We start from the raw sequence: 9,543 nt of genomic DNA, 5'->3' as shown, positions 1-9,543 counted from the left end.
TACACACACACACACACACACACACACACAAACACACACACACTTATCTAAATATATAAAAACGCAGGCGTGGCTCGGCGAATGCAGGGCAAGTTTGTAATATCAAAACAGGAACTGAACAGTCTGAAGTGATCGCAAGCGCTGAGTAGGTTTAGAGATACTCTAAAACTGCACAAAAAAACTTTGTAGCCGCTCTGTGATCCTTTCATTCGCACTTCTGCTAAGCTAAAAAACACTCCCAGTGGGCGGCGGCATAGCGTTTGCACGGCTGCTAAAAACTGCTAGCGAGCGATCAACTCGGAATGACCACCATGGAACATGGAAATCTGTCCAAGATTTACATTTAATTTCAGCCGCTGTTTCCTTTTATTGAAGTAGATATTTGAAGTCTACAAAATAGACCCTTTAATGTTGAGAAATTAACATTTCTCATCCAGTTGTAATTCAGGCTCAATTATTCACATAAAAACATTTTCCAAAGACAAATTGTTACTCTCTCTCTCTAAAGCCCTCTATTATCTTACTATTCAATAGACACCTGCAAAAAAGCATGTGAATGCCAGTTAGTGCCCAGGAAAACACACACACACACACACACACACACACACACACACACACACACACACACACACACACACACACACACACACACACTGTTGCTAATCCTTATTGACTAATCTTGTTAGTACGCATCTCATTCCATAATATATAACAGCTTCTAAGATTTCAGACATAGCAAGACAGAGACACATTGCATTTCTATACAGTTTGCAATGAAAGCTTCCTTTAATGGTCTTTGATTGTCAGTATTATACACAGTCCCTGACACTAGTATGAAAAGACTCTTTATATAAGATAATAGACCCGAGCATGATAACTGGATTTGTCAATCTGATGTAGCAAGCATTACAAATAGTGAAAGTTTTATTAATTGAGGACGTCAGTAAAGTTTTTCCAATGTTTTCTCCGGCTTTGTTAAAGAAGGCCAATTAAGATCATTTTGCTAATGCACAAATGTGCAGCCACGGAAGAATGAGTTCCTTGTAAGAAAAGTCTATAGCAAATGGGTTTAAATTGAGTAATTCAGGCATCAGCTATTAATTTTACTCATTAAATTTCCAAAATGGCAAATACTAAATACATAAATGCAAATAGAAAATTAGTAACCAGCGTCTGCAGAATAATAAAAAAAAAAAAAAAAAAAAAAAAATTTACTGTGGATATACAGCTAATTCAATGCTGGCATAAAAATCCAATATACGTCTATTTATATCTGTGGAATATAGCTATATTAATGGATTTTTCAGAAGAAATAAATACAAACAATGGACCCTATTCAGTAGTATATGCATCTGAGATGTGTTTGCATTCTCCCCTGCTCGGCCGTAGTGCGCACGCACAGGAACTGCACTGCGTGTGCGCAGGCCGGGAAGATGCGATTGCATCTCAGTTTTGCGGACAGCTTTGCCTGATTGGCAAACAGGGGCGTTTGCAGGGCGCTGCGGGGACAACGGGGGCGGTTCGGTACCATTTTTGGGGTAGTTGCATGATGTCACATGTGCCCGCTGTGAATAAAAACATGGCTGCCCTGCACCTGCCTTCGCAGCCAGGGGGTTTCCACAATTCACCAATGCGATAGTAATTGCATTGCGAATACACTGCGAATGTATTGCTGGCGGCCATTTGCATAAGTATGAAGCTATGACCTTGGAGATAATCGGACATGAACTGGAGAGGAACAGAAGAACAGAAGAACAGCTGACTATCTTCCCCACCTACAAACTACAGCCTACAGAGAGTAACCTATTCAAATACCACGAATGCCTGCAGTCCACACAGCCTGGACACTGACCTCCCTGTCTGATTAAGTAACAGCCATACTGCTCTCAAATATTGCTTTCTGCACCTCATTTATACTCTCTACAACCACTGTGTAACATTCTCAGCCTTTCCGTTCCTTCCATTATTTGCCAAAAAACGGTTTTCACTGTCTCTGCTTTTACTGCATCCCCATTCTCATTGTTCTTTCTATATTACACCCACTCCATTCTATATTATTCCTCTGAACAACACTACTGTACTGGAACTATGGCTCCTCGATTCTGTCCCATACCAATCCTCACTGCTAGGTCACCCCCCACCCAAATTTCCAGCCTACCCACACGCATTCAGAACCCAGCAAACCTGAACCCCATTTCCCCTGTCCCCTCCCTTTCCTTCTCCTGTGCACTCTGGAATGCTAGATCAATCTGCAACAAGTTGCCAGCTATCCACGACCTCTTCATCTCCCATTCTTTTAACCTTCTCGCCATCACTGAAACCTGGCTCTCCTCCTCTGACACCACCTCCCCTGCTGCCCTCTCCTACGGAGGCCTCTCCTTCACCCACACAGTCAGACCTGATAGTCGCCAAGGTGGAGGCGTGGGTATCCTTCTATCCCCAAACTGCACCTTTCGTGTCATCCCACCTGAGCCCTCCCTCACCTTCTCATCCTTTGAGGTCCACACTATCCGCCTCTTCTACCCCATTCACCTCCATGTGGCAGTGATCTACCAACCCCCTGGCCGCTGTTCACCTTTCCTTGACAACTTTGCTGCCTGGCTTCCCCACTTTCTTTCCTTCGACCTCCCCTCTATCATCCTCGGTGACTTTAACATCCCTATCGACATCACTAATGTAGAGATGAGCGGGTTCGGTTCCTCGGAATCCGAACCCGCCCGAACTTCAGCTTTTTTTACACGGATCCGAGCGACTCGGATCTTCCCGCCTTGCTCGGTTAACCCGAGCGCGCCCGAACGTCATCATGACGCTGTCGGATTCTCGCGAGGCTCGGATTCTATCGTGAGACTCGGATTCTATATAAGGAGCCGCGCGTCGCCGCCATTTTCACACGTGCATTGAGATTGATAGGGAGAGGACGTGGCTGGCGTCCGCTCCATTTACCAAACAATTGAAATAAAAAAACATTTATTTAAGCACAATGAATAAGATTACAACACACTCCCGGGAGAATAAAAGAATGTAACAGAGTTCACAATAATAAAAATGTGCCCTATAATAAGGCTGCTTATTTCATTCCTCAGGAAACCAGTTATAATTTGATGAACTTAAATGCACATGTTAAATAGATAACTGCGCCCAGAGGATTTGCACTATCAGTAATATATTTTTGATGCAAACAAATTCAAATATAAAATATATATGTGTAAATAATTAATTGATTGATATACTATCATAACAAAAGTGACTCACGTCTTGGTATACCAAAAGGTACTGAATGAGTCACAAATCCACTGCAGTTGGTATTTAATTGTAAAGACACTTTGTTGAGTTACCTCCGCTGGGCAGGAGCCTGTTCTGTCCTTGCTCCCTGGTGTCGTCCCGCTGTGCTGTCAGGGAAACGCACCAGAGCCTCAGCGGGTAAAGTGTGCTGTACGGCGCAGCACACTTTACCCGCTGAGGCTCTGGTGCGTTTCCCTGACAGCACAGCGGGACGACACCAGGGAGCAAGGACAGAACAGGCTCCTGCCCAGCGGAGGTAACTCAACAAAGTGTCTTTACAATTAAATACCAACTGCAGTGGATTTGTGACTCATTCAGTACCTTTTGGTATACCAAGACGTGAGTCACTTTTGTTATGATAGTATATCAATCAATTAATTATTTACACATATATATTTTATATTTGAATTTGTTTGCATCAAAAATATATTACTGATAGTGCAAATCCTCTGGGCGCAGTTATCTATTTAACATGTGCATTTAAGTTCATCAAATTATAACTGGTTTCCTGAGGAATGAAATAAGCAGCCTTATTATAGGGCACATTTTTATTATTGTGAACTCTGTTACATTCTTTTATTCTCCCGGGAGTGTGTTGTAATCTTATTCATTGTGCTTAAATAAATGTTTTTTTATTTCAACTGATTGACAAGCGCCACCTGTTAATTTGTTTGGTTAGTGGTTTATGTTAGGGATTGGCAATTCCCTATAACAGGAGGCTGCTGACAATCTCAGTGCAGTGTTTCTCACCCAAGCGCTAAGTTTTTTCTTGTCCTCTCCATTTAGATTAGAAGAGAGAGAGTGAGATTGAGACAGAGACACTTGATTTACTGGAGCTTAGGAGTACTAGAGAGTGCAGAGTTTACTAGTGACTGACCACTGACCAGTGACCACCAGTGCAGTTTTATTTAATAGAATCCGTTCTCTGCCTGAAAAAAACGATACACAGTGACTCAGTCACATACCATATCTGTGCTCAGCCCAGTGTGCTGCATCATCTATGTATAATATCTGACTGTGCTCACACAGCTTAATTGTGGGGGAGACTGGGGAGCAGTTATAGGTTATAGCAGGAGCCAGGAGTACATATTATTAAAATTAAACAGTGCACACTTTTGCTGCAGGAGTGCCACTGCCAGTGTGACTGACCAGTGACCTGACCACCAGTATAGTATACTATATTGTGATTGCCTGAAAAAGTTAAACACTCGTCGTGTGACTTGTGTGGTGTTTTTTTATTCTATAAAAAACTCATTCTGCTGACAGACAGTGTCCAGCAGGTCCGTCATTATATAATATATACCTGTCCGGCTGCAGTAGTGATATATATATATTTTTTATATCATTATTTATCATCCAGTCGCAGCAGACACAGTACGGTAGTTCACAGCTGTAGCTACCTCTGTGTCGGCACTCGGCAGTCCATCCATAATTGTATACCACCTACCCGTGGTTTTTTTTTTCTTTCTTCTTTATACATACTACATCTCATTATCATCCAGTCTATATTAGCAGCAGACACAGTACAGTACGGTAGTCCACGGCTGTAGCTACCTCTGTGTCGGCACTCGGCAGTCCATCCATAATTGTATACCACCTACCCGTGGTTTTTTTTTTCTTCTTTATACATACTACATCTCATTATCATCCAGTCTATATTAGCAGCAGACACAGTACAGTACGGTAGTCCACGGCTGTAGCTACCTCCGTGTCGGCACTCGGCAGTCCATCCATAATTGTATACCACCTACCCGTGGTTTTTTTTTCTTTCTTCTTTATACATACTACATCTCATTATCAACCAGTCTATATTAGCAGCAGACACAGTACAGTACGGTAGTCCACGGCTGTAGCTACCTCTGTGTCGGCACTCGGCAGTCCGTCCATAATTGTATACCACCTACCCGTGGTTTTTTTTTCTTTCTTCTTTATACATACTACATCTCATTATCATCCAGTCTATATTAGCAGCAGACACAGTACAGTACGGTAGTCCACGGCTGTAGCTACCTCTGTGTCGGCACTCGGCAGTCCATCCATAATTGTATACCACCTACCCGTGGTTTTTTTTTTCTTCTTTATACATACTACATCTCATTATCATCCAGTCTATATTAGCAGCAGACACAGTACAGTACGGTAGTCCACGGCTGTAGCTACCTCTGTGTCTGCACTCGGCAGTCCATCCATAATTGTATACCACCTACCCGTGGTTTTTTTTTCTTTCTTCTTTATACATACTACATCTCATTATCATCCAGTCTATATTAGCAGCAGACACAGTACAGTACGGTAGTCCACGGCTGTAGCTACCTCTGTGTCGGCACTCGGCAGTCCGTCCATAATTGTATACCACCTACCCGTGTTTTTTTTTTCTTTCTTCTTTATACATACTACATCTCATTATCATCCAGTCTATATTAGCAGCAGACACAGTACAGTACGGTAGTCCACGGCTGTAGCTACCTCTGTGTCGGCACTCGGCAGTCCGTCCATAATTGTATACCACCTACCCGTGGTTTTTTTTTTCTTCTTTATACATACTACATCTCATTATCATCCAGTCTATATTAGCAGCAGACACAGTACAGTACGGTAGTCCACGGCTGTAGCTACCTCTGTGTCGGCACTCGGCAGTCCATCCATAATTGTATACCACCTACCCGTGGTTTTTTTTTCTTTCTTCTTTATACATACTACATCTCATTATCATCCAGTCTATATTAGCAGCAGACACAGTACAGTACGGTAGTCCACGGCTGTAGCTACCTCTGTGTCGGCACTCGGCAGTCCGTCCATAAATGTATACCACCTACCCGTGGTTTTTCTTTCTTCTTTATACATACATACTACATCTCATTATCAACCAGTCTATATTAGCAGCAGACACAGTACAGTACGGTAGTCCACGGCTGTAGCTACCTCTGTGTCGGCACTCGGCAGTCCATCCATAATTGTATACCACCTACCCGTGGTTTTTTTTTTCTTCTTTATACATACTACATCTCATTATCATCCAGTCTATATTAGCAGCAGACACAGTACAGTACGGTAGTCCACGGCTGTAGCTACCTCTGTGTCGGCACTCGGCAGTCCGTCCATAATTGTATACCACCTACCCGTGGTTTTTTTTTCTTTCTTCTTTATACATACATACTACATCTCTTTATCAACCAGTCTATATTAGCAGCAGACACAGTACGGTAGTCCACGGCTGTAGCTACCTCTGTGTCGGCACTCGGCAGTCCGTCCATAATTGTATACCACCTACCCGTGGTTTTTTTTTCTTTCTTCTTTATACATACATACTACATCTCTTTATCAACCAGTCTATATTAGCAGCAGACACAGTACAGTACGGTAGTCCACGGCTGTAGCTACCTCTGTGTCGGCACTCGGCAGTCCATCCATAATTGTATACTAGTATCCATCCATCTCCATTGTTTTCCTGAGGTGCCTTTTAGTTGTGCCTATTAAAATATGGAGAACAAAAATGTTGAGGTTCCAAAATTAGGGAAAGATCAAGATCCACTTCCACCTCGTGCTGAAGCTGCTGCCACTAGTCATGGCCGAGACGATGAAATGCCAGCAACGTCGTCTGCCAAGGCCGATGCCCAATGTCATAGTACAGAGCATGTCAAATCCAAAACACCAAATATCAGTAAAAAAAGGACTCCAAAACCTAAAATAAAATTGTCGGAGGAGAAGCGTAAACTTGCCAATATGCCATTTACCACATGGAGTGGCAAGGAACGGCTGAGGCCCTGGCCTATGTTCATGGCTAGTGGTTCAGCTTCACATGAGGATGGAAGCACTCAGCCTCTCGCTAGAAAAATGAAAAGACTCAAGCTGGAAAAAGCACAGCAAAGAACTGTGCGTTCTTCGAAATCCCAAATCCACAAGGAGAGTCCAATTGTGTCGGTTGCGATGCCTGACCTTCCCAACACTGGACGTGAAGAGCATGCGCCTTCCACCATTTGCACGCCCCCTGCAAGTGCTGGAAGGAGCACCCGCAGTCCAGTTCCTGATAGTCAGATTGAAGATGTCAGTGTTGAAGTACACCAGGATGAGGAGGATATGGGTGTTGCTGGCGCTGGGGAGGAAATTGACAAGGAGGATTCTGATGGTGAGGTGGTTTGTTTAAGTCAGGCACCCGGGGAGACACCTGTTGTCCGTGGGAGGAATATGGCCGTTGACATGCCTGGTGAAAATACCAAAAAAAATCAGCTCTTCGGTGTGGAAGTATTTCACCAGAAATGCGGACAACATTTGTCAAGCCGTGTGTTCCCTTTGTCAAGCTGTAATAAGTAGGGGTAAGGACGTTAACCACCTCGGAACATCCTCCCTTATACGTCACCTGCAGCGCATTCATAATAAGTCAGTGACAAGTTCAAAAACTTTGGCCGACAGCGGAAGCAGTCCACTGACCAGTAAATCCCTTCCTCTTGTAACCAAGCTCACGCAAACCACCCCACCAACTCCCTCAGTGTCAATTTCCTCCTTCCCCAGGAATGCCAATAGTCCTGCAGGCCATGTCACTGGCAATTCTGATGATTCCTCTCCTGCCTGGGATTCCTCCGATGCATCCTTGCGTGTAACGCCTACTGCTGCTGGCGCTGCTGTTGTTGCTGCTGGGAGTCGATGGTCATCCCAGAGGGGAAGTCGTAAGCCCACTTGTACTACTTCCAGTAAGCAATTGACTGTTCAACAGTCCTTTGCGAGGAAGATGAAATATCACAGCAGTCATCCTGCTGCAAAGCGGATAACTGAGGCCTTGACAACTATGTTGGTGTTAGACGTGCGCCCGGTATCCGCCGTTAGTTCACAGGGAACTAGACAATTTATTGAGGCAGTGTGCCCCCGTTACCAAATACCATCTAGGTTCCACTTCTCTAGGCAGGCGATACCGAGAATGTACACGGACGTCAGAAAAAGACTCACCAGTGTCCTAAAAAATGCAGTTGTACCCAATGTCCACTTAACCACGGACATGTGGACAAGTGGAGCAGGGCAGGGTCAGGACTATATGACTGTGACAGCCCACTGGGTAGATGTATGGACTCCCGCCGCAAGAACAGCAGCGGCGGCACCAGTAGCAGCATCTCGCAAACGCCAACTCTTTCCTAGGCAGGCTACGCTTTGTATCACCGGTTTCCAGAATACGCACACAGCTGAAAACCTCTTACGGCAACTGAGGAAGATCATCGCGGAATGGCTTACCCCAATTGGACTCTCCTGTGGATTTGTGGCATCGGACAACGCCAGCAATATTGTGTGTGCATTAAATATGGGCAAATTCCAGCACGTCCCATGTTTTGCACATACCTTGAATTTGGTGGTGCAGAATTTTTTAAAAAACGACAGGGGCGTGCAAGAGATGCTGTCGGTGGCCAGAAGAATTGCGGGACACTTTCGGCGTATAGGCACCACGTACAGAAGACTGGAGCACCACCAAAAACTACTGAACCTGCCCTGCCATCATCTGAAGCAAGAAGTGGTAACGAGGTGGAATTCAACCCTCTATATGCTTCAGAGGTTGGAGGAGCAGCAAAAGGCCATTCAAGCCTATACAATTGAGCACGATATAGGAGGTGGAATGCACCTGTCTCAAGCGCAGTGGAGAATGATTTCAACGTTGTGCAAGGTTCTGATGCCCTTTGAACTTGCCACACGTGAAGTCAGTTCAGACACTGCCAGCCTGAGTCAGGTCATTCCCCTCATCAGGCTTTTGCAGAAGAAGCTGGAGACATTGAAGGAGGAGCTAACACGGAGCGATTCCGCTAGGCATGTGGGACTTGTGGATGGAGCCCTTAATTCGCTTAACAAGGATTCACGGGTGGTCAATCTGTTGAAATCAGAGCACTACATTTTGGCCACCATGCTCGATCCTAGATTTAAAGCCTACCTTGGATCTCTCTTTCCGGCAGACACAAGTCTGCTGGGGTTGAAAGACCTGCTGGTGAGAAAATTGTCAAGTCAAGCGGAACGCGACCTGTCAACATCTCCTCCTTCACATTCTCCCGCAACTGGGGGTGCGAGGAAAAGGCTCAGAATTCCGAGCCCACCCGCTGGCGGTGATGCAGGGCAGTCTGGAGCGACTGCTGATGCTGACATCTGGTCCGGACTGAAGGACCTGACAACGATTACGGACATGTCGTCTACTGTCACTGCATATGATTCTCTCAACATTGAAAGAATGGTGGAGGATTATATGAGTGACCGCATCCAAGTAGGCACGTCACACAGTCCGTACTTATACTG

This window comes from Pseudophryne corroboree, chromosome 5, assembly GCF_028390025.1.
Source record: "Pseudophryne corroboree isolate aPseCor3 chromosome 5, aPseCor3.hap2, whole genome shotgun sequence".
NCBI lineage: Eukaryota > Metazoa > Chordata > Amphibia > Anura > Myobatrachidae > Pseudophryne > Pseudophryne corroboree.
The sequence above is the reverse complement of the archived record's forward strand: the minus strand, read 5'-3'. Positions refer to the sequence as shown.